The following is a 26,056-nucleotide window of genomic DNA, read 5'->3' as shown; positions in this document are numbered from 1 at the left end:
TTAGGACCCAGTAAAAACCTCTGCTCTGTTCCTTTGGAGGAGAATACTGTTAACTGTAGCTACACCGTATGAGGCTCTTCATCAGTGGCAGCATGGTACTCACATCTATCGAAGACCTACTTGAACATTACACACACTTTAAAATGTCCCAATTTTAGGAATCCCTGAGTGATTATAATGCTACCTCATTATGTTATCATAGATTAAGTCTGAAATACGAAGAATTCAAAAGGAAAGTATCTGGCTATCAGAACATGCATTCCTATTACTAGATAATTCAAGCATTATTCTTTCACATAAAAATGTGAACACTATTATGATACACACTTGCTTCCTTGAATATGGGTGTTATATGTGCCGTAACCCACAGTAATGCTATGAGAGGATTGTAGGTGTGGGGTCAGGAGCCAGCATCTGGTAGGAAAACACAGGAGAAGGTTCAAGCTCTCAGGAAAGAACTCGGGTTCTGAGGGGTGGCCTGGATGGCTAAAAATGAGAGGCCAAGGGACAGAGGAAGGTTTGGGAATAGAGCCCTCAACTCTGAAGGTACCGAAGACTCACCTGGGGCACCACAGCTTCTTGAAAGTGACTAGTGTATAATTGAAGAGCACAGAAAAGAATTGGTGCATAAGATACAAAAACGAGTTTATAATGCAGGTTATAAATAGGGTTTTCAATGCTTTCTGAAAAACCCATGTATGTTCAAAAATTCTGTCTTTTCTTGCTTTGGGGGGGGGGTAGCATGGGATGAGGGGATGTGTTTCATCCTTTGCCTTAAGTAGGCATTCAGTGACTGCTTTGGTGCCAGCCTGACTCATTTCCATCCTCAATCCCTGTGGAGTTAGATGAAATGTTGTCTATACCTGTGAGTAGGCGTCCATCTATACAGAATGCTCCGCGTGAATTGAAAGCAGTATTAGCTCTTTCAAAACTGTTCTGTTGGTTCCGATTAAAGATAAAAATAAAAACTAAGTTTCTCCACAAGACACAAGAGGCTTTTTCTTACAAAATTTCTAATTCACATTCTCAACAGTGTTTGCTGTCTTTGTTGAAAAAGTCCTTCCTGAAACCTGGCTTTTCCTACTCCGGCATTTCCTATAGTTTCACCTAGGCAGGGAAGGTCATGTCGTGTCCCCCTCCCCACTGTCACCAGCCTTGGTTGTGTATCCTGTGTCCAGTCACACTCACTTAAAACTTTCTCTTTGCTTTTGTATATGAAATAAACCTTCAAATTTATATCTTTATTGAAACAAGGTCTCACTATACTTTGGCCTCAAACTCACAGAGATCCCCCTGCCTCTGCCTACCAAGTCTGGGATCTAACACTTGAGCCATAAACTTCCAAATTAAATATCATTCATGATTTTGAAAAGAAAGAAAGAAAAAAAAAAAGATCTTTGTTCAGGGGCATTTTGCAGCTATGGATCATTTGTATAATTTGGCATTGACAGACATTTGAAATTACTGTGATGGTTATTTGCACATTGTTTCTGCTGATCCGATAAAAGACATATTGTCAGAAAAAGTGTAGAGACCTTGGATCCCACCAAATCCATTTGAAATGCGAAATGCTCTCAAGAACATTTAGAAAGGGATGGAGGTGGGAAGGACAGTCTTTGAGATGAAACTATAGTCTAATGAGGCGAGTGTCGCTCCGCTGTAGGGACTGGATATAGTGTGCTTAGTTCATTGGCCATGACTCCCAGCCTTGTGCTCCAGGAAGCACACACTGTGCACCACATGATGGCCCCTGGCAGCCTAGGAAACAGCAAATGAAATCAGATCCCCTTGTGCTCCCAGTAAAATATTCGAATGTGTTTCAAAACATAAGGTTTGCTTAAGAGACAAACACGGTAGACTAAAAGCACAGAAAATGAATCTCCTCTATGTAGAGGCAGACCATCCACGCAACACAAATCTACAAAGCTAAGAGCAGCTGTGTTAAGTGATTTATGTGGGGATAAAAGGTGTTTTTAGAATATGTTTGCTGTGGAGGGTAGCATTCCATAAACCCATTGTATGTTGCAGCTTAAGAACAGCACTTTTGAGGTGAATTTAAAAGTTAAATGCTGTGCTAACCTCCTCCAAGGATTGTCCACCAATCCCCACCCCCATGCCTCACACAGCCAGATTCCCCATGGGGCTAGATCTATTCTCCCCCTCATCAAAGGCATTGGTGAAACCTAGAAGCTGTTAGGCTGTAGTGGGCATTACTTCAGGTATTCTTCCTAATGCCATCTGTATTTCAGAGGCAGTCTACAAAGGTCAGCTAATGTAATCCCACTTTGAGTACTTATTTGAATTTTGGATGCTAAGGGCCCTGAACTGATTCTTTAAATTTGCCATGCTCCTAATTTAGTTATCCACAGCTGCCTCATTAGATTTGAGGCCCTTTCAAGAGAATATTGATTACTACAACTTCTCATCATCTGGTAACAGTATGCACAACTGTCTATTCTCTGGCTCCATTTCCTTGACATACTAATGGGTGTGTGTTTCATTTTCTCCTTTTCTATTCACAAGATTCATGGGAAAATTTTCAGATTATAATGACTTGATCATTTAAAACAGGGCTTTCAGTAATTTGAGGTGTTAGCCTTTGGTTTCCATCAATTTTTTTCTGGTATTTTCAATCCACCCTTTTGTCTCCACCAGAAGTATGTGTGTCAAACTCAGGTTCAAGTGTTGTGCCATGTGTCAACACCCTTTGTACTTAGATTATCCTGCTTGTGCTTTTCTTTGTAGAAGGGGGCTATAAGAATGTTCATGCACTAAAATGTGGAACTTTTTCTAACTAAATGAAATAGACAAATGGGAATGTTAACAGGTGAAAACCCAAGTGACCTACTTTTTGTTGTGGTTATATTTAGCAATTTGTACTATCATCAAACAGGGGAAAATATAAAAATATATGTCACACATAAACTTCTCCTTCCCATGGTTCATTAGTCCTCTTAAAAAGTGTTGGAGAGTACCTCAAATAATCCAAGGACTCTTCCAAACAGTGCACTGAAGGTCAACATGGTCAGCCATCATGGAGCCTAGGGTCTGTGGAGGATACACCCAAGAAAAGAGGCAAACACATCATGGTATTAGAGGGACTTTGATGGGCAAGAACAAAACAGTGAAGATCTAGAGGAGGAACATGAAGTGAGATAACTGACAGAGAGATCTGAGAGCAAGGGACACTAGGTGTCACCAAACAAGTGACAACCCGTCTGCTGGTCAGCTGACTGATCGGGGTGGAGAAAGAACCTGGCACAGTCAAGAAGTGTGAGGAAGCAAGGTAGGAGAATGAGCAAGGTCAGGTGACACGGGGACAGAGGAGGCTGAAGGGGAATCTGGATGTCCTTTCTACAGGTTCATCAAAGGAGGCCACAGGAGGGACCATTGGAGCAACAGGTTTCCCTCTCAGGTTTCTGGTAGGAATGAATTGCGTCCACTATAGAGGATCTTGTTGGGAAATGTTATCATTTAGTAGATAGATGTACTTAAGAGGTAGCTGAAATCCCTGATTCCCTGAGTGCTTTATTTCAAACATCTTTGATTTCTTTCTTTCCACTCATTTATAATTCACTCATTCATATTATATCCATGGCCCTCCTTCTCAACAAATTTCAGAATTATGTGCTTAAAACTGTTTTGCAAGTGAGGTGACTTTGCCGTTCTCATTATTCATCTCTAATTGCTCTGTATTCTTTCAAGCGTAAATTGACGTAATTGAAAATGCCATACTTGCCCTAACGTACAACATGGAAAGTACAAAATAGGCTATAGCATTACATTAAAAGAATCGCCTCTATGGAGCTTTAATTCCCTGGGCTTGTCAAAAGTTGTTAAAACATTGCTTGCCATTTTTGAATGTAAAATGTAGGCAGACATGTACTAATACATCAAAAAATGACACTTTGTCAAAGAAAGCTTTCATGGGAGAACGTTCTGAATAAAATGTTTTCTTTTAAAAAGAATCCAACCTGCTTAACATTCCAAAGCAAACACAAAAGAACACAAAATGCCTGAGTTTACTGTGGGATACTGCAGTTAACTTCATCTATCCTTTACCATGTTGTTTTTTAGACTCCATAAAACTGTTTCCTCAAAGAATGATCAGTTTTATTCCATGATAACCCTAATTTGATGTAAAATAAAAATAGCCCTGACTATCCTCCAAATGGACTCTCTTCGGGCTTGCTAACACTTCTAATATGACCCTGATGATACAGTTGGCTATGTCGACCATTGGGCTGGGTGTGATGTTACAGGAAGCAACCACTCCCCTATCAGTTAGGAACATCTGCTGCAGCTAACAGCACTGTCTAGAGATGAAATGCAGAACTAAATATCTCAGACGGCTTTCTCCAGAAGTGTCCTCTCCCAGTCATTTAAAAATCTTTTTGCCTCTGGTAAGATGGTAGCCAGGAAAGGATGAGAAGGCAGATGGTAAAGGCCTTAACAAGATTAGTAAGACAGATATGCCTGCATGTCAGTCTCTTCTTGTCCTTAGTGGGGCTCCTGTTGCAGATGCTCTGTGATGGTTCCAATTCTCCGGGACTTTTAAGGATGTCCAGAGTTAAGATAATGGTTGATATTTGAAATGTTAAGCTGAAAATCAATAGCTTACTGCCTTTGATCTCAACGGAATCCTCTACCTAGGAGGGGAATCTCTACCTGCCACCCACATTCTATGCAGAGAATGGGCCCAGGTAGGAAGTAGAGGGAACAAAGGGAAGCAACAGAAACAGATGGTAGCTGAGGTCATTGCGGTGCAGTAGAGTTCAAAGATACCCTGGGATGCCACAGAATAGTACTAGTGGAAAAAAGAAGGATGCCACTTGACTGCTGCCTACTCTCAATTACCATACCCACAGGGTTATTGAGGGAAGTAAAGATTGAGCAAAGGCTTGAACTACTGCCGGGGAATGGTGAGAACAAAGGCCCCACCCCCGTCAATAAAGATTCATTAAAAAAAGAGAACCCAGGTTTTAATAAAATATTAGAAAGTTCTGCAGATACGGGAACAGAAGGCATTTTTGTTCCTTTTCTGTTGCTGAGATAAAATGCAGTGACCAAAAGCAGAGAAGAAAGAATTTATTTGGGCTTCCTGTTCCAGAGGGATAAGAGTCCATCACAGTAGGGGAAGCCTGGCAGCAAGCCCCAGGCATGGAGGCAGGAGTGGGAAGCTCAGAGATCACATCTTCAGTTGAAATCACAAAGCAAAGAGAGCAAACTGGAAGCCAGATGTGGCTATAAATAACCTCTCAAAGCTGGCAGCCAGTGATGCACTTCTTGCAGCAGGATTACACTTCACCAAGGTTCCACAACCCCCCCCAAAACAGCGCCACCAACTGGGAATCAAGTGTTCAGATATGTGAGCCTATGGGGGACACTTCTCATTCAAACCACCACATTCCAATTCCTGTATCAGAATTTATTAAAGGCTGTAGAACTTTTAAATTATTAAAATTCTTGGAAGACTGTGAGACTTTTTAAAGTGATGCTGTGTTTTATATTATGATATTAACATGAGATCTTGACAACAAGGAAAGGTTATGGCTTTAAGGGATGTGTTTGTGTTTGACAAGGAATAAACTTGTCATGCCAGTCTTGATGGCAGCCAACTTGAAACTCCTGGAAGAAGGAAACTCAGCTGAGATTGCCCTGTGGACATGACTGTGGGACATTTTATTGATTAGTGACTTACATGGAAAGGGCCAGCCAATGATGGGTGGTGCTACCCCTGGCCAGATGGTCCCAGAAGTTATAAGAAAGGTAGCTAATTATGGACCTGGAAGCAAGAAGCCAATATGCAGCAAACAGTTTCTGTTTCAGGCTCTGTGACCAGATTCTAGCTGAATTCCTGTCCTGGCTTCCCTCAATGATGGACTGTAACTTTAAGCTGAAATAAACCCTTTCCTCAAAAACTTGGTTTTGGTCAATATTTTCTATCAGTAACAGATATTGAACAAATAAAAGAGAATACTAAAATTATTACAGTAACAAATCTTAGTTGTGAATGCTAAAAAGAAAGAAAGAAAGAAAGAAAAGAAAAGAGAGATACCCTTAGTCTTCATTGACTTTAGTCTTCATTAACTTTAGTCTTCATTAACTTGCACTATCACAGCCAGGGAGATGCATTTTGTTGTGGAAGAGGTGACAGGAGTGGAGGAGGTGTTGATGTCAGCTTTTGGCACTTCCCATTGAGAGTGCTGTCTCAGCCCTGTGAAGGAGAACCTGGGGCCAGTGAGCTCTGGAATGAGACTTTGACTCCCACCTGTAACATGAATCTTAAAAGGTCTCATTAATAAAAAATAAATAAATAAACAAACAAACAAATAAATAAATAAACAGAGCCAGATATTGGGGTGAAAACTGAGAGACAAGAGGAACAGGACAAGCCACAGCCAACCTCACCTTACCAACTCCTCGGCCTCCAGAGAGAATGCTTCCTGTATTCTCACACCTATATCCTTTCTGTGCCCTGCCATCTCACTTCCTCTTTCTGCCCAGCTACATCACTTTCTGTCTGTCTGTACAGACCTCCAGACCTCTATGGTTAACTAGTGCTGGGAATTAAAGGTGTGTGCCACAACACCTGGCTCTGTTCCCAGTGTGGCCTTGAACTCACAGAGATCCAGGTAAATCACTGCCTCCTGAAAGCTAGGATTAAGGGCATGTGCTACCACTGCCTGACCTCTATGTTTAATATAGTGGCTGGCTTTTTCCTCTGATCCCCAGGTAAGCTTTATTGGGGTGCACAAATTAAATATCACAAAACCCACCTCTACCCCTTACTTATTTCAAGTGCCCAAAGGAATGCCTTACCTCCTTTAGGTTTTGATCCATCCATCTGGAAAATGAGCCTAATATGACCTCATTGAGTATATATTGAACTCAGTGCCCTATTCATATTCAGAACCTAATAAACAGTACCAAGAGCTATAAAAGGTCAGGTGTACACACGGCTTCACAGATTTTTATTCCCAACACAGTCAGGACTATAGTTTTGAATGCAGCAAGAAACCTCTTCCAGCAGGCTACTGGAGTGGCTTAGATGATCCTCGGAGTTTGTAGACCAGTAAACTTGTTCTGCTTCATGACCCGTGATCTCCTAGTTCCCATATGTGTAGACCATTCTATGTGTTTACATAACTTACATTCAAAATTCGTCCAAGCTCAAGCTAGACAAAACCCAAGCATGGAGAAGGGGAAATGGGAACAAAATCCCACTCTTGGCCAAGAAGCTATTGCAGCTGATAAATGCCAGGAGATACTGAATCAGCTTTCTTCAATGGAATGACATTGGGTGTATTGACCACACTCCAGGGAAAGCCCCATAAAAAAAAATAATGTCCTTGAAAATGTTTTCTGTTTACGCAGTTGTTATGAATCATTTGCTATGGCCAGCAGGTCCTCCTCAATGTATTAAGACCAAATTAATTTCTCAAGCTTACACCCTTTATAATTGACATAGTTTTCATCTTAGCCATAAACTGCCTGCAATATTATTGTAGATCTCCTAAATGAAACAGACATGTCAAGGGCATGTCCACATATGATGTAAACTGTGGGTGCACAGCTGAAATCAATGATGGATGCAGATGGATTTGGATCCATTTGCTACTACACTTCACAGGCCTTCTGGAAAGGCCAGATAATGAATTAGTTTCAAAATGGATGACACGCTAGCACCAAACTTCAGCTAATTGTGTGTAAGTTAAATATAATATCTAAATAACCATTTCAGTTAACTTCAAGGCTCAGACAACTAATCATTAAAATCAGAATTAAAAAAACTCCAGGATTTTTGTTCGGAAGCCACTGGTACCGAGTGTCTAATGAGTTTTTCCTCTACTGAATGAAAGGCTGAAGGTCCTTCCTCAGTGTGACATTCAGTAAGCAATTGCCCTTGTGGGGTCAGGGTGGCCAAATATGTTGAATCTGAGTGAAGAATCTGTTTGCTAGAAACCTGGATTACAACTTACAATTTGTTCTAGTCCTGTAAATATCTAAGAAAAAATTCAGTAATAAATACCATTTAATATTGCAAAAAGAAAATGAATACATTTTACTAAAAGTATGTATGTAGTACATATACATTTACAGAAAGAGCACTGAATAGAAAAATATCTAAATAATTTGTGATTTGAATTTTTTTTTGGCACCTAACACTTTTATTTAGAATGGCTTCAGGAAATATCACTATAAATTTACCAAGGTCCTTTCCTTGGTATCCACAGTCTCTTCAAGTGTTTCTTCTTTTTTTTTTTTTAAATTATTTTTGTGTTTTAATTTTACATAACAGCCATGGGTTGATTTGAATTTTTTAAGAAAGTTCTATTACAATTGAAAAATTGTGAGAAATAGCACACACACACACACACAAATGATTTCACTTCATAAAATGTAGGTATCCACAGTCTAAAGGTTATATCTGAGAGACTACAGAAATACATTTGTATGTAGCTTTTATTTTTGAATCTGCTAGTCCTTACAATGCAATGTAACGATCATCTAGCATAAACTAATAATAAGTGCTTGTAGGGAAGAACATGGTGATTGGAATTCCAGAACTTGAGGTGGAGGCCCACATGGGCTATGGTATGCCAGTGGAAGAGAGAGGACAGCCTGGAGTGTTTGTCCTCACCTTCCACCTTGTTTGAGACAGGATCGCTTTGTGTTGCCCTGCTGTGTACTCAGGGATGACAGACCTGTGAGCTCCTGGGGAATCTCTTGTCTCTGTCTCCCACACTACTGTGTCCAGGATATGTGTGTTCCAAGGATCCAACCCAGGTCCTCACATCTACATAGCAGGTGTTCTCATCACTGAGCTGTCTCCCTGGCCCATGGCTAGCTGTCTACAACCACTTTTTGTTATCTTCCTTGCTTCACTGCCCAATAGGAATAACTGATGAAGACCACATGCTTCTTCTACTCACAGCTTCTAAGGCAGGCTTCCCTCTGTTATCTGTTGTTTTTCTCTACCCTAGAATTAGAACAGATGCTGAACACCAAAGAGCATAGGGCCCCCACTATTTGAGAGAGGTGATTTTACAGTGAATTAACTTGTTTTCTTACTTGAACCAAATACCTGCAATCACTGATTGTCACATTTATCTTTTGTTGGAAAACTAAACTAATTGAAGATGCTGCCCTCAGGGGCCCAGCGCACCGTGCAATGAATGTGGAGAGCCCTCTTCAGTTCAGCGTTTTAATTATTCATAATTATAATTATTTCTGTTTATCTGAGATCTTTGGAAAATAATTCTAGCTTATTAAACAAAATGGGAAGCTGGGTGGATGGGGCTTTGCTTTGTTTCTCACTGAGGTCAGCGGGCCTAGGCATATGCCAACTTCTCACAAGCACTGACCCATTTCCTAGCTATTGGGTAGTCATAGTGGACATATGACCTGCCCTGGAGTAACGGAGTACACCTGTTCCTCCCTGATTGCTTTAGAATTCCAGGCTCCACTGGGAATGTGAAGCAGAGGATTGACAAGAACTCAAGTGGAAGAAATGAACATAATTTATGGCAACATGTTAATCAGTGAAGGAATTCAGTAAGGTCAATTGCTGATATTAGCCAAGTGTACAGCTTTTTTTTTTTTTTTAATCTGTGGATTTTCTTAAAAGAACTTCTGTGTTTAGCCATAGGTTCCTGTTGGCAATTGTTAGATACTGAGAGGAGAGAGAGTTTTTACTAAGAGTATACCCACAGCAAACTGTCCACTCCCCAGTGGAAGACTACACATCCAAGAATTTGGGCAGTCTAAAGTAGTCTTGAAGCATAAAAAAAAAAAAAAGGACACAAAGTTGGGTGGTTAAGGAAGGGGTGTGGATCTTGGAAGAATAATGGGAAGGGGAAGTGAATATATTCAAAATATGTTGTACTAAACTCTCAAGCAATTAATAAAACAATCATAAAAGGAACCTGTGAATGTATTTTGTGTGTGTGTGTGTGTGTGTGTGTGTGTGTGTGTGTGTGTGTTCATGTGTATGTGTTTGCTTTGTGTTTCAATTATATTAGAATCCCCTGTACTCAAATAAAGACAGATTTCTGGGCCACTTCAGATTTGTGTCTACTCTTATTGATCCATGTTAGTGATAATGATGTGTTAATTTCCTACAATCTATGTACAAGTCACACATGCTCTAAGTAGTAACCTGATATAGTAATTGACACCTTCAAAGGGTTTTCCAGTCTAGTCTATGTCACCTCCCCATATTGTCTTGTCCTTAGTCTCTCTCATGTAACACTTTTGTTTTTATTCAAACATGTACACTGAAGCTAGAGAATTCTTTTGTCTCCTGGTTGCCTGTAGCCAAAGGTAAGAATGATTGATGTGAAGAATCATCATATCTATAAAAAAGGTCAGCACAGAGATGCACAAAATGTGGCATTTTTAAAGAGAATACATTTAGCCATGTTCATATCAAGTTCTCAGAGTACAGATAAGAAACAAAGTTCTGCTTGAGAACATTATTTGAAAGTGTGTGTGAGAGTCCCCATTTTTAAAACCCTCCCAATCAAGTAGCATGAATAATTGTGTATTGTATTCTGGGGTCAAGGTCCACATTGTGATTTATGGCCCTTATTTAAAAAAAATGTTTAACAAAAGGACTAGAATAATCATAAGGGAAAATGTTTTCTAACATTAAGGATATGTCTCTTTCCATAACAAATGTTTAACCATAGCTACTAAGGAAAATGATTTTTTTCAAAAATTGATTGTAATAATTACTTTCCAGGTGCTCAAAAGGAGAACAACTCACAAGATAACCAGGAGGTGAGGCCATGGGACACCCACTAGCCAGATAATCCTCCCTGGAGTAACTGAGAAGTGTCTGAATGTAGGTATGTATTTGGAGGCCCTCTCTCTAACCTTCTTAACTTCAACCACATATGGTCAGTCACACTGGTTTTCTCACCAGCACTCTGAAGGCAGGCTTGCATGGACACAAGAAGGGTCTGTGCAGGACCTCCTGATGGGCTTCCAGCATGATATCTTCCTGGTCTTGAGCCTTTGAAATATTGTACAACATGACTGTTAATCTCCCCCTACTCTCTAGTTTCAATATTCTCATTTCCTTCTTACTGAAGCCTGTCATTACCTCTTTGATTGCAGAAATCCTTTGTCTTTGATGTCTGTACTATCTATGATCCTTTCCCAAATAACTCTGCTATTCTTAGTTCTCCTATTATAGGGAAAGTGAACAGACTAAGAGTATATACATTTGAAGTACATAAGTTTGAGTACCCACTCAGCCAATCTTTAGTTGGGGGCCCTTGGTAAGACTTTATGTTAAAACATTCTATCTTTAATTTTCTTGTCTCCAAAACTGAGAGTAATAAGACTCTTAGTAGACTTTTACCACTGTAACAGATACCAGAGATAAATAACTTCAAGAAGAAAATTTAATTTGGGCTCATAATGGTTCATGGTCATTTAACTCTGTGTTTCTGAGTCTGTGGTAAGCACTATAGCAGAGAGATTTGGTAAGGAGAGGTTTAGCAGCTTGTGGTAGGCCAAAATCAGAAAGCATGGAAGGAAGGGTCCAGGACAAGATGAATCCTTTAAGTACATACCCTCCGTGACCGACTTTCCCCAGCCTCACTCTACCTTCTACTTTCCAAATACTTCCCAACATTACATAATATAATCAATACATTAAAGGATTTAGTTGTGATTGAGTTTGAAAGGCTACACAGTCCAATCACCTCAAAGTGATGAGCCCTACCAACTGAGAGCAAGCCTTAATGCATGAGTCTTGAGGGGACACATACTATTTAAAAAATGACAAATGCTGTACATGTTGTTGAATTGCTCTCAAGACTAAGTAAGGTAATGGGGGTATAAGACATATTAAACCATCAAAACTTCTTACAATTAATTCTTGGATTATATACTGGAAAGTAGATGGCATGGCCCCATTTCAAAATAAGAGCGTTACAGTCCTAGGAGGTTAGATTGCTACCTGAAAATACAGAGAGGGGCAAAAATCAGCAGGAAAGTGTCTGACGTAAGGACTAGGCTTCATCTCAACATCACCAGACACAACAGATGCCTAGTTATTAGTTGATATTGATAATGATGAAATGGTTTCTCCTTCATTCATAAACTTTTAAACTGAAGTGTTATGGGATTATACAAGATCTGATTCTTCAAAAGACATGTTGATGGTCTGTAGCTTAGTGGTAGCAGGATTGCCTAGAATACACAAGGCCCTGGGTTCAATTCCCAACACCTCAAAAAGACAGAATTGGAATGTAAATTTGTGTATGTCCATGCTTGTGTACAGATGTATATACATGTGGTGGATGTGTCTGTAGGTAAGAGATTGACATTGAGTATCTTCATTTATCATGCTTCACCGGTAGCTTTTGAGGCAGGATTTCTCAATATACCTAAAACCTGCCAATCTGGCCAGACTCGATGGTCAGCAAGCCTCAGATAGCCTCCTCCCTGACTCTGCGTCTCAGCACTGAGGTTTTAATCAGATGCCATCTTCCTAGCTTTTCATGTGGATACTGGGAATTAAAACTGGGCCCTCATGTTTACAAGGATTTTGCTGAGTCATCTCTCTAGCCTCAAGAATGTGAAATATGTTTAGTTGATGGAAAATACTTGTTATTAATGGATTACCTTGAATGGGTAAACATAGCTACTGGATTGTTTTCATTGTTTTTGTTTGTTTGTTTTCCTTTTGTTTTCTTTTTTTGGCTTGGTCCAGAGACTAAAATTTATCTCATATATTTCTGTTTTAAGGCACTGAATAAAGTATCTTTTATACTCTGGGTCATTCTATAATTAGGACAACTCAAGTAATGTAAACAGCAGAAATACTTAACACATTCCTTTTTAATGTTCATTTTTATTATTTTTAATTATGTGTAGGTATATATGTCTATATGGCAGGTGCCTGTGGAGGTCAGAGACATCTGATCCCCCAGAGCTGGAATAACAGACAGTGGTGAGCTGCTTGATATGGGCATTAGGAAAACAACTTAAGTCCTCTGGAAGAAGAGCAAGTGCTTTTGACTTCTGAACCATTCCTCCAGCCCTATTGAACACATTTTCATCTCTTCTTATCCCCTAAGAGGCAGCCCTCTGCCTTCTGACTTTATATTATATATATATATATATATATATATACTGGTGCAGCTAAGAAGTCCACAAATGGTCCAAAACTCCTGGAAGGTAATGATCAAGATACACACACTATAAAAGAAAGCCGAAGAACAAAGACACAGAAACACCACATTGTGTAGAGATTCTGGGAGCATGTGCAGGAAAGAGTCAGTACCAGTGATGACCCAATGCTTTTCAGTTCTCAGTTCTTAAATGTCAGAGACCCAGAATATGGTATTTCATGGGTTTTTGTTTGTTTTATAATTCATGTTTTAAAATACAACTACATGGCCATAATCTATAAACTAGGAACTTGACAAAGTGTCATTGGACCAAGAAGACAGGAGGTTCTTGGTCTGCTGGAGAAAGAATTCAACAGCAGATGCAGAAGAGACAAAAAACTTAGATTTCTATTACAGTTAGAGCAATTCAAGTATACTCTAGTGATATAAGAACGGAGAAAGTTAGAGTCCTGGGTGATCTCGGGCTTGCTATTTTTATACAAAGCTTTTGTGTATATTTATAAAGTAGGGTGGCATGCTCATAAGTTTGTGACTCCTTTTTCCCATGACAAATCATGGAAAAACAGATCTCCCTTTGAGGGTTTTTTTTTCTTACTGAGTTCCACTTAAAAGCCCATGAGAGAAGACCATCAAATGGTAACAATACTTTAACGAAGCCGAAGTCCTTTTCAAGATACCTGTGTTCCTGCTCACAAAATCCTCCCCTTTCCTTAGCTCCTTGGAGAACAGGAAGAACTTAGCTACAGCTTCAAGGATGTTTAACCACAGACTTGTATTTTTTAACTATCATGAGAAACATATGGAGTTGTCTTGGTTACTCCGTGTCTAAGTCCTTGCTTAACCAACCCAAATCAATGGGTAATAACATTGGTACTCAAATAACACGTGGAATCCTATTTATAAATTGTTATTTGGTAAACTATTCATTTGGAACATTACGAGTAATACAACCCATAAATAGATAGTACATGTGCACTGTCCAGCATGCCTGGAACACCCTAAGATCTTATATTATGTTAGTCTGGGTTTTGACCTTGTAGATGCTGTAGGGAAGTGAATATATTTGATGAATGATTAAGCATAAACTTCAGTTATTCTGATACTAAAACCATCTCAGTCTCAGAAAAGTGTGAGATTCTTTGTTTCTTAGCACTTAATTGCATTCCTACTGAATTAAGATAAGAGCTCATTAATTTAAACATATGGCATAATGCTTTTATTTAGATTTAATAGTTACCATTGTTTCTTTGTATCCTTTTGTTTATCCATTGTTTCAGATGCCTGCTCCTAGATTGTATTTTAGCCTATGTGAGAACAGGTAACCTCAATGATAACCTTCACCAATATCTTAGAAACCAGAGAAATGAGGGAAGAGTTTTTACATATCCTCTGTAAAAGCTTACCCAGAGGAGATCTCTGCTCCTGAGATCTAAGGGCGAGATGGAGAATCTATAATCAATGGCTCAATTCCATCTGTCCAAGTCTGTCTGTCAAGTAGTTCTAAAAATACCAACTTAGAATGTCAGCAGTACATTTGAGGTTTTTAATAGCCTCCTTAGGAGGTGGCATCGATCATTATTACTACTTATTAAGCATCTTGATGGAAGAATGGGATGCAAGGATAATGATTACAGCAACATAAAAATGAATGGTCATTCAGGGGCATACTGGGGGGATACAGTCCTCAGTTACAAAACTGTTTGGTAAACTGTAAGTATCTATACAAATACTCTTCCCCCAAAACAGGTGTTTACAATACCAGTCTGTGGTACTATTACGGGTTATTAAGACACAATGGAGAAAGTTTTCCTGCCTCTTGTACTTGAAGTACTCATGAGTATATGTTCTTCAACACACAACAGAACAACATTGTCTGAAAACACTCAGGCATTGCATCTGCTATTCATGGGTGCCTGCTGCATGATTGTCTTAGTTATGGTTTCTATTGCCCTGGTAAAACACAATGACCAAAATCAACTTGGGAAGGACTGGGTTTATTTCAGCTTACAACTCTCAGGTCACATTCCTTGCTGGGGCAAGTCCAGACAGGAACTCAAGGCAAGAAGCTGGAAGCAGTAGCTAATCAAGAGGTCATGGAGGAGTGCTGCTCACTGGCTTGCTCCTTATGAGTTACTCAGCCTGCCTCCTTATAAACCCAAGAACACCAGCTCAGGAGTGGCACCACTCACAGTGAGATTACCCTTCCTACATCCATTATCATCCAAGAAAATGCACCACAGGCTTGCTTATCAACCAATTGGGTGGGGACATTTTCTCAACTGAGGTTCCTTTTTCCAAAATGACTTTAGCATAGGTCAAGCTGATATAAAACTAGTAAGCACAATGCTCAACACGTGTAAATGTTTGTTTGTTTGTTTAGTTTGGTTTGGTGTTTTCGTTTCTATTTCTGTTTTTTTTTTTTTTTATTTTGTGGTGTGGTGTGGTGTGTGTGTGTGTGTGTGTGTGTGTGTGTGTGTGTGTGTGTGTGTGTTGTACGTGTTCAAAACATTACTGCATGGAGATATTTCACCATCTTAGACAGCTAAAGAAATTGAGACTCAGATAGTTTAATAAATAATAAGCTAATAAATGGTAAAGCTGTGATTCAGACACATGCTTATCTTGACTTTAGAATTCATGCTCTGTAATTCTTAGGTAAGTCAGGAAGTGATGAGTGAAAGAGACACATTCAAAACAAAAACTGCCATTTATTAACATTACAGGAGCTGGGCTAGATACCTGGGAGATTTAAATCCATCATCCTGAGAAACAATTCAAAAGGGTCCATTCATCCCATCTTTTCCAGATGAATTCAAAGTTATCATGGTTTCCATTTGCCTTAGAGAATTTTAAGGTTCAAGGACATTGAACTGTGAGTACAAGAAAATATACCTCATATGGTACAGCATTGATGGCCAGTCAGGTCTTGCTGATCTATACCACCTATTCCTTTACTGTAAAATATTATAGTCTAAATAAAACCTCCAGGCCAGGTGTTGGTGGCCCATGGCTTTAATCCTAGGACTTGGGAGGCAGAGGCAGGAGGACCTTTGGGTTTGAGGCCAGCCTGGTCTACAGAGTGAGTTCCAGGACAACCAAGGCTACACAGAGAAAACTTATCTAAAACAAAACAAAACAGAAACAAAAAATCCTTCATACTAAGTCATTCACACCTTTTTTCTCTTAATTTATTTTTTCATTGATTTCAGTTTTATTTAGAAGTGAGTGTGCTTTATGGCAGCAGGAAACTTCCATAAACTTGCCATTTATTCAGTTACTCTGTACTAGTTTTTGTTTATGTTATTCTTGCCCATCATTTGCCTCAAAATTAGATTTTAAGGTTGCAAATCCATATGTTCAGCTTGTGCCTCATCATCTAAAGCTTCGCAAAGAGCCAAACCATGAAAGCACATTTGTTAAACTCGAAAAAAACTGTCTCACAAATATAAACTATTGTTCTGAAACATCCGAAGTTACAATGTGACCTAACTTAATGGCTTCCACCCTGATCTTAAGAGAGGCTTAGGGCAGCCCTTTGCATCTGTTCATTTCACAAGTGTCTACTGGGTGCTGCTACTCTAACTCCATGCTGGGGCCGTTGACAGATAATGAGAACTCAGAAACCCCTGCCTTCCAAGACCTGGGCCAATTAATTAGTGAGCAATCATATGACATGATATTATAATAGCAAAATAAATTAAAGTTAATACTAAACAAAAAAACAAGCAGAATACTCTGAGTTCCCTGCTAGTGGGGCTGTGGGTTGACAGAGGGAAAAAAAAGAACCTTCCTACATCTGAAAAGGACACAAAGGCGCTGGCTGGCCAGGGAGGTTCTTGTAGAGGCTGTGAGATAACAAAAGCCTTGCCCTAAAGTTTGTAAACAGGGAAACTCCAGAAAACATAGCCAGAAAGGGAGGTGAAGCCAGACACCCGCAGCCTTTAGTCTCCCTAAACCCTGTCCTCTGGCCTCCGTGTGGTGGCAGTTATTGAAAATTTTTGAGCACGAGAGTGGCATAATTAAAGTAGTGCTTTTAAAAAGATTGATTTGGCAGGACAAGGCGGGATGGATTAGTGGGAAAAGATCAGAGCACAAAGCAGCTGCAATAACTCAGGCCTAAGGCGACCGGGTTCTGGACAGACGTGGCAATAACGACAGAGGGAAAGAAATAGACGGGATGGCACAAAGAAAGACGAGCCACCCTGACTAGCTATGAGGATGTAAAGTGCACTCCCCTTGGGGATTGTGTACTTTACAATGAAGCATTGTATACACTATTCAGAATAATAAGTATCATTCTGGAAGATAACTTTACTTTATTTAGTTATATAGATAACTAAATGCATCATTTAGTTTGGCAAAATCTTCAGTTAAATTCCTGCATTTCAAGAGAAAATGAATACTCTTAAAAACTAGCTGAGGCAAGAAGTTAAGCTTTGTTCTAGCATAATATCTCTCTCTCTTTTTTTGTTTTGTTTAGTTTTTCAAAACAGGGTTTCTTTGTGTAGCTTTGTGCCTTTCCTGGAACTTACTTGGTAGCCCAGGCTGGCCTCGAACTCACAGAGATCCTCCTGGCTCTGCCTCCAGAGTGCTGGGATTAAAGGTGTGCGCCATTACCACTCAGCTAATATCTCTTAATAAGTACTGTTGCAGAATGGTGGGATAAGTGGATGAGAAAAAAAAAAAAAAACTAACCCAAACAGTGATGTTTCATTTACCTTCAAATTCCTACTTCTTAGTTTACTTGTTGTTATAGTTTCTACCAATTGACTTTTTACAACTGTGAATTAAGGGTAGAGTAGCTTATTTTTACAGGTACATTGATATGGTGTTCTACCTGATATGAGAGTTTCACAGCACCTTCTTCTCAAGGTTAATTCAATTGTCTTCGAACAATTTTTTTACTTCTGCAGATAAGAAGCAAGAACTGTAGAGAAGGTAAGTTAATGAGTTAGCCAAAGTAGTGAGGATTCTGAGACTCTGGCTCTTCCATCCAAGCCTCACAGATCACATGAATAAAATAGACTAGAAAACAAGGAGTATTGGTCTAATTATCTGTGGTTAGTAGAAATGTTGTCCGGTCAATGGAACTTTCCTTTGACACTACACACAGGCAGAAAGCATGTGTAACTTCAGTGTTACCTGGGTACTGTTTTAATGTACCGGGTAGAACAAATTGTAGCTTCTAGTATTAATTCATTCCCCACTTAGCATTGTTAAAATATTTATGATTATAATAAAAATGCTAACATATTGTTATCCATTTTCCCAACCTTTGATATAAAAGCATGCTTCCATCCTCTTACAGAGAGGAATGTTGTCAAAGTTTGATAGTAATTTATGTCGTCAGTCCATTAAGTTGATTTTATGGCAGACAACACAACTATTGTCCATTTATGAGAAACCCAAGGACCGCTCTAGGTCTCCACAAAGGCCGTTTGATACCTGCCCTTTCATGCAGCTGACCTTGAGGGGAGTTGAGTCTGGTAATTTATGGCAAACACCATCTAGAAAGACCCATTTGCAAGATTCACTGTCATTTAGTACTAAATGATCGGTGCTGAGTCCAAAGACAATCTCAGGTCCTGACAGAGCAATCCTGTAAAAAATATTACCCACCCACCCAGGTGTCTTTTCCAATTATCTGGAGTAGGAATTAATACTTTTAAAAGCTACTAGTTTTTGAAAGGTTATTACAATTTATTCCAGCCGTTTCTTTTGCACATTATGATGAATTAGTTTATTACACCATTATTTTCCATGTCAGCTTTTTAGAAGATTGAACATAATGTAGACACATTAGTGTGAATGGCAAACATACTATTTTATAGCTGAGTCATATATTTCTTCGAGAAAAAATGTGCTCAGTTTTTAATAACGGGTAATTTTATGTTTATGTTCCCTAATGCCGTTGTCAGGCATTATTTATTTCTGTTTGGTAAGAACCAGAGAAGTTTCTTTCAAATGTTAATGGTGGTTTAGACAGGCTTCAGAACCATACTAGGAATATATTACTTAAAAGTACAAAATATGAACTGGAAGTGTTTTTCCCTAAAAGCTAATATTTCCTAAGGTTTCTTGACACCAGTTAAATGTATAGCTACTTCTCCAGAGTGAATAATACTTTGATTTCGATGTTTTCCCTAAATGTAGTGGGGGAGGAGATTTTTTTTTTTTTTTTTAGTTATTTTCTAAATCCTAATAACTTTCAAGTCTTTAAAACTAAATGCCTTCATCACAAATGATTTGTTGCATCATATTGTCATTTAGGAATACTCAGTAACCTACAGATAGTTTGTAAAGTGATATATTAAAATGTTGATAGAGATTTCTCCCCTTTAGACATTCTTCCCCACTGTGTATGTACTAAGATAGTAAGAATACATGATTTCTCATTTAATCAGATATTATAAACATTCATTGCACTTCTACATGATAAGATTGATCAGAAATACTCCAAATGGTATCTAATACATGTTATACATTCATATAGCAGATAAATAGATATAGATATACAGATATTATAGATATACATAAAGCAAATAATAACTTGTTGATAATGGAGGAAGATAGAAAAACAAATGCATTCTAAATATATTTAGCCTTTGAGAATTTCCTATAATAATACCACATATTTTGATAATATCATACCCCACTCCCTCCCACTCCTCCCACATATATTTTGAATACCATTATGGGGCAGACATTTTACAACAGTTGAAGCATTTAAGACAACATTGTAAAGATGCAACCTTTTTATTTCTGACACAATTTTTTTTTTTTTGCTGCAGGTTTCTTTTTAAAGTAATACAGCATCAAAAAGTCAGGTCTTTTATAAACCGAGCTCATGAACAAATTTAGTTACATTCCAGTAGCTGTCACGCTGCCACCTCCAACCCAGTAAATGCTGCCAAAGGCAATGCTGTTTTCTCCTCAAACACATTTGTTTCTGAGGCAAATATTTTCCATTTTGCAATATTTATTTTACTAATATGACTGGAGCAAATGTTAATTTTTGCAGTAGTATGATTCAAAAGTTTCACAAATTTTTTTCCAGTTGGGCCAGAATTTTATCTTGATAATGTGGTTGCCAGATTTTCAGGGGTGATGGGGTGGTGAGAGCACGGGTTGGAGGTTATGGAAACGTTCCATGGGAGAAGCACACCTGTGCCCTTATAGCGCCCAGCACTAGAATGAAAAGTCATGAACATTCCACTAATCACCATGTGTCTCCACCCCAGTCCAGTCTCCCTACAAGACACAGTCAATGAGTTCAGGTTGTCTTTTGAACTTTCCAGGTGTAAAACTGTTACTTCTCTGGTTCCAGATAAGGTGTTTGAAATCACCCATGTAGATATATACTGTGCTTTGTTCTCTGCACCACTAAAAAGTGAAATTCCAGCACCTAGTAAGGAAAAGCTGGAAAATGTTCTGTGTGCCCAATCACAGACTCCCATGTAATACAGGACTCTTTGCCAGGCTGAGAGCAATGCCTGACCAAATGTAAAATGGCTCCTATTGCTGCTCTTGCTTGCATTTACTGAAATTGAACAGATGTGCATACATCCATCAAAACACACGTGGTTAAACTCACTAATCCACCTGACTGAATGGCTGTTTATAAACTCTGAACATTGCGTGCAATCCTAGTTCTGTCAAATGGCTTGGACCAAATAATTCCCCTCCTCTAACCTTATTTTCATCATCTGCTGCAAGCAGAAAATTATATTCCCTGCCTTACAGATCACTGAAGACAAAGTGGCATGGTGCATGTGACATGCATCACAGGTTAAAAGTAGTCAATACAGTGTTCCATTATGAGAGGTATGTCATTCAGCTGAGTATTTCTAGCTTCTACCTCAGGAGAGTAAAGTTTCTGTTCTCAGTATGAATAAGCAAACATACATGGTTAGAAGTAAATTAGAACCTGACCTATTTTATTCTTCCTTTTACTTATTTTAATGTAGGGGTCCTCTTTGGAATACTCCTTGAGTGTCTTCCATGTACTGCGCACTGGGCAAGACACGAGAACTCTATCACAAATAATCCAGACACTATCCCAGGGAACATGAAGCTGTTGAATGAAACTCAGATAAACAAATGTGGCACCAAGCATACAGGGAAAGTTCAGGCACCGTGGGATTGTACAGGAGATGGAGTTCATCCCAGGAAGGCTTCTTGGAGGAAGGGACAGTTTGGCAAATAGATACATAGGAATCAACAGATAAAGGAGGGGAAAGTAATGTACATAACAGGATGTACCATGCACAAAAAAACAGCATTGGAAGGTGCAGACCTACCTTGTGTATGCTGGAAGCTTAGAAGAGTAGAATAAGAAAAAAAATGGAAATACATGAAGAATCAAGAGCTAGGACAGTGTGATGTCTGCACATCTGGAAATGTCAAACCCATTAATTTGAATAACTAATATTCCCCAATAAGGGTAACACTAAATAGCTATTAAAATAAATAATTAAACTGAAATAAAAAAGAGAGAATGTTGCAAAGGCAAGCAGAGACTGGTCTATTATGACTCACGTTCTGTACTTGAGACTTTATCAGGATAATTAGCCATCATCAAACATCCTTATTTTATAATTGTTTTCTATTAATTGCATAGTTGACAAATAAAATTATATATACATATATGTGTGTGTATGTACAACATAAGAGTTTGGTGTGTTAATTATAGTGTGAAATAGAAAAATCAAGCTCCCTCAGATAATTTGAAATTTATAACACATTACCATTAAATATAATCTTCCCTCTTCCTTCCATTCTCAGCCTTCCAGCTCCTGAAAACCACCATAATGCTTGTTTAAAAGCCATTGGATGGTTTTAAATTTAAGCGCCTTCATCAAATTTGTACATCAGAAAAGTCACTCTTGGCCTAGGGCTATAGCTCAATTGGTAATATGCTTGCTTAGGATCTATGAGGTACTGAGATTAATCTCAGCATGGCATAAACCAGGTGTAGTTCACCTGTCTGTAATCCCAGCACTTGGGAGTTGGAAGCAGGAAGATCAGCAATTCAAAGGCATTCTTAGTTACATGGTAATTTTGAGGCCAGCCTGAGATGCATGAGATTCTATCACAAAATTAATTAGTTAATTAATTAAAAATAAAGCTATTGTTGGTGCAAGACGATGAGGAAATGGATAGAAATACAAAAAAGAAAAAAAAAACTGGAATAGTTAGGAGACAGGAGCAGTAAGCCAAATGAAAGCTAACAGAGGATTGAGTTTGAGTCTCAGCAGTAGAAATAGGGAGATGATGGGTAGAGAGCATCACATTCAGTGATCTAGAACAGTCCTGTAATCTGAATGTCATCTCCGAAGGAAAAAAAGCAGGGAAAGGAAGATAAGAGGGAGAAGATGAGACAGGGAAAGATGTCTAAATGCTGAACCTGAAGAAGCACTAAATAACTGGCTATGAATTCAGAAAAGAAGTCTTTGGTGAAGATGTGACTCATACAGCAATGACATCAATCTGGGGCCGAGGGTAGGCTGCCAAAGCAGAGCTCACTGTGGGAAGAGCCAGGTCCACAGTGAGAAAACCTGCACAGAGATGTATGTAGAAGAAGAACCCCACAGGAGCCTGAGAAGCAATAGCAGGGTGGTGGGAAGATGGGAAGAATGCTTAGCATGGTAACCACTGGAGAAAGACGTTTCACAAGAAATAGGCGAACAGTCAACAGTGTCAGCTGCTGCAACATGGCAAAATAGTCTGGACATTGAGAGTGTAACCTCTGGACTTGACAACAAGATCTGTGGAAATTTTGATAGCGAGAGGCCAGCTTTAACCAAGCCCGAGTGCAAAGAAAAGAACAGAAAACTACACGAGTCCAATTTCCAGGAAACATGATAACCCAACAGCACATTCTATAAACATAGTATTAAGATAATCACATGATGTTTTTCATCTGTGAAAATACACATTTTAAGTTTATCACAACACAATAATGTGTTGATTAGTTTTTGTCAACTTGATACAGAGTAGAATCTGTCTCCTGAGGAGAGGGGACCTCAAATGGAGAATTGTTTTCATCATATTGGCCTGTGGGCAAGGGTGGGGGGCATTTTCTTGATTAATGATTGGTATAAAAGTACTTAGCTCACATTTGGGGTGTCACTTTTGGGCAGGGTTATATAAGGTTATACAAGGCTGAGCAAGTCTTAGGGAGCAAGCCAGTAAGTAGTATTCCTTCATGGTCTTGTTTAAGCTCCTGCCTCCATGTTTTACCCTCGGCTTTCATCCATGATGTATGGTGGCATGGAAGTTTAAGTCAAGAAAAAAAAATAATCCTGTCCTTCTCCAAATTATTTCGGTTAGCATTTTATCACAGCCACAGAAAGCAAACTAGAATAGGTATTAACATTACACTGGATCACAATGGGTTTTTCATCATTACACAATTACTTTCCAGTACCTTTTTTTAACATTGGGAAAAAGCAATGGTGAAGCATAGCAAAGAGAAAGTCCTAACTGGAAAGAAGTTGTGCGCCTGCATCTACATCTGTGGAGTCAGACTCGGAGCAGACTGAGGAGGGAGAACCGGTGATTCATTACTGTGAGTGAAGAGGGGATGAGCTATAAATCAGAATCGGGAGCAGCATAGTCCTGTGCCCCTGCTCTCCTCCACCGCTGAAAATTAATTTTCCTTGGGAATTTTTTTTTTCCTGGCGGCTGTTATTTACTATCGTCCACTCAGACTAGCTCATTCATTTCCACAGGCAGTTCGCACTGGTACACCAGGGTAAAACACAGCGGATTAGTTGAGGGGGTTATAAGAACTCCCTGCGAAAGCTCAGCCTCCACTTCAATCTCTAAGTGTTCATCATTTCATTTCACACTAAGCCCAAGGCCAGTTTAGAATATGACATTTGTGTTTAAAGGAGATCTGAGGATGATCATGTTTGGGGAAGTCTCCTTTCAAGAGTGTTTAATATCACTTAGGTACATGATAGATGGGGTCCTTTGGGGAACTCTGCATCTCCTCACAATGGCTTGGCTGCTTCAGGGAAAAGCTAAGGAGCACTTGGCATGGCCTGGTCCATAGTCGAGCGATGTGCAATGCCTCTCACTCTGCCTCCTACTTCCCACATCACACCTATCACATCAGGATCAGCAGTTCTCAGGATGATCCAGACACTGGCATCAGGGCCTTCACGAATTCTGGTCTCATTTATTCCTCATCAGAGACAGGAGAGTAATGCTCCAATGGCATCCATTTGACAGTCAGAATCTGAAAAATTGGGTATCTTGTCTAAGGGTCCATCTAGTAAGAACCAAGGCGGGGATTCGATTCCATCCATATTATCCTTCAGTAGCTTAGTAGAACTGGATGAATGTGCTTGTGTGTTTTTCTTTTTCCTTTTGACTGGAGTCCACTGGTTTGGTTAATACATAGTCAATATTCTTGTCTTCTTTAATCGTACAACAAGCTTTACTTTTCTCACTTATTTTCTCCTTTGGATTTATTTACATTCTATTATTTACAACTCTATGAGATACTTGAAATCTTGGACCGGTTTCAGGGAAAAGATACTTTATTATGCCACAAGATAAAGTAGCCATCAAAATTTAGTATTATAATAAAATATAACTAATAATAACTATATCCATGTTAAACAAAAGAGACACACTGCTACAAAATAATTAGCATAAATTTGTTCCTTAAGGGGAAAAATGAGAGGGTTGAGAGTTAAGAGGACAGAGATGGCTGGGAAGGGGAGAAGAGGGTGTGATAGTGTGGAAGACACCTGTGAGGTGACATTTGGCAGAGGAAATGAAGGAATCCACCATACCTATCTCTAGGTGAAGTGGACTTCAGGAAGATGATACATGTCCACTAAGGATCTGAAGCAGGAATGCCAACCTGCTGAGTGTTGCTACCCATGCCTTCCCCAACAAGGGGAGCAGTGGCATGGGTTAGAGAAAGGATTAACAGCCAGAGACTAAATTAGATGTAATGGCACAGGATGATCCTATCAGCCACTCAGTCTTTGGCCAAATATAGTCAGCACGTCATATTTACAATTTGCCTTGCTTTGACACATCCTAGCCACATTTTCCAGCTCATTCCTTCTTGAAGTTTCCTTTCAGTTATAAAAAGTAATGGGAGGATCTGAAACCAAGGTAGGATGAGTTGGATAAGAAAACAACTGTGCTGCCAATCCCCTCCCCACCTGCCTCTTCCTCCTGAGGCAGGCAGCAATAATTGATCACACATTTCTCTTGTCACACTGTAAAAGGTCAGAGCTGAGCAAGAGATGCACCATCCCAGACATAACATTTAACACTTGGATGTCACCATCCCCTTCTGCCTCCCAGCTGTTTTTTGAGAGTACCATCCAAAAGCTAATGTCTCAGCATCTGGATTTATGTATGCATCTGTCCACCTCCAGTCTAACCTCCCTGAGATCATGGCTGTTCCCCAATGAATGGCCCCTGACAATTCATTTATTCAGTGCCCATGAGTCTCCTAAATAACTCTATTTCCTCTTAGCCACTTAAAACATTGTCTGGTTGCAAACTAATCTTAGCCTTTCTGGATCTTAGTTTACTCATCTGTAAAATGGGTCTGGTCCTGCTCAGGCTGGAGGATTGTTTGGAGTACTAGGGAGGCACTAACTATTTGTAAAGCAGTTATTGATGAGTTACTGATATGACAGAATCAAAGTTCAAAAGAGAGGACTCAAGGAATTTGAAGCAGAAGAAATGAGTTACAGGCATTTAAATTTGCAACTTGGCTAATAGTTTTAGCTTCTGTGTTACTTACCTGGGTGTGAAAGAGTTGATCAGATCTACATAAAGCAAAGCATGACAAACCAGAACAAAACCTTAATCCGTCCACCAAAATGCCATGATGGAATCTGTCAAGTTGTAAATACAAATATGAAAAT

The 26,056-nt window shown here is 39.2% G+C and overlaps 1 protein-coding gene across 2 annotated transcripts in view; it reads left to right on the top strand.

The window, feature by feature from the left end:
- Hs3st5 (heparan sulfate-glucosamine 3-sulfotransferase 5) overlaps positions 1 to 26,056 on the top strand; it is a 283,395-nt gene that overhangs the window by 159,737 nt on the left and 97,602 nt on the right. For both annotated transcript variants that reach the window (XM_036169332.1, XM_036169333.1), the window contains one exon: positions 10,748 to 10,853. The gene's annotated coding sequence lies outside the window, so the exon portion shown is untranslated. The remainder of the gene's footprint in view (positions 1 to 10,747; positions 10,854 to 26,056) is intronic.

Source organism: Onychomys torridus, chromosome 19, assembly GCF_903995425.1.
Source record: "Onychomys torridus chromosome 19, mOncTor1.1, whole genome shotgun sequence".
In the NCBI taxonomy this organism is placed as follows: Eukaryota; Metazoa; Chordata; class Mammalia; order Rodentia; family Cricetidae; genus Onychomys; species Onychomys torridus.
This window is presented reverse-complemented; position numbering and strand designations above follow the sequence as displayed.